This window comes from Galeopterus variegatus, unplaced genomic scaffold (assembly GCF_000696425.1).
Source record: "Galeopterus variegatus unplaced genomic scaffold, G_variegatus-3.0.2 Scaffold6197, whole genome shotgun sequence".
In the NCBI taxonomy this organism is placed as follows: domain Eukaryota; kingdom Metazoa; phylum Chordata; class Mammalia; order Dermoptera; family Cynocephalidae; genus Galeopterus; species Galeopterus variegatus.
In genome coordinates this window covers 15,401-16,369 of record NW_007732308.1, presented here as the reverse complement: position 1 = coordinate 16,369, position 969 = coordinate 15,401, and positions in this window count along the sequence as shown.

The following is a 969-nucleotide window of genomic DNA, read 5'->3' as shown; positions in this document are numbered from 1 at the left end:
AAAAATAGAAACATGCATTTTATAAACAGAAAGATTCTAGATGAAGTTGTAAATAAAACAAAATTATTTAAATTTGATTACTGAGAAGTCATTTGAGATTTTGAGCACTTGCCGGGGTGGTGGTAGAGACGTGCTTCCCGATCATTGTTCTTTCAGTTTTGAAATAGGATTTAAGGTGATGTAAGCAGCCCGTACAGAACTAACCAGAACCACCACTGGTTCATTTTTGCGACTGAACACTAGATGGCGCTGCTCCTCGAGGCAATCAGCAAGAATGGCTACTACGAGTCCTAAAGTCGGCTTCAGGGATTGGTTTGCTGTTTTGTGTTTTCCAGAAGTTGGAAAAACTGGTCACTTTACTTTTTGTGCTTAATGGAGTTTTAACTTTATGAATAAGCCCCTACAACTAAAATGAACATGGATTGAATATGGTAACTCTTAAGTGACATGCTGAGTAAAGATGTCACAGGTAACTCTGTGCTCTCATGGTACCAAGAACTGACTCATGGAGCTTGTTCACTTTGATGCTGTGGTTATTGTTAATAAACTTGATTTTACAGAACACTTTTGGATTTACAGAAAAACTGCAAAGATCATACAGAGAGTTCCCATACACCCTACATCCAGTTTCCCCTATTATTAACATCTGTACGTATGTCACAACCAATGAGTCAATATTTTTTTTTCCTTTTTGTCTTTTTTACTGACCGGTAACGGGATCACAACCCTCGGTGTCGCGCCCACACCGGGGACCAGCAACGGGATCGCAACCCTTGGTGTTGTGCCCGCACTGCGCTCAACCAGTGAGCGGGAACCGGTCTCTACATGGGATCCGAACCCTCAGCGGGAGCGCTGCCGTGCTCCCAAGTGGCGCACTCTCCAGTGCACCACAAGCTGGCCCCCAATGAGTCAATATTAACACATTATTATTAACTAAAGTAGATAAGGCCACTTTTTGTTTTGTTTTGT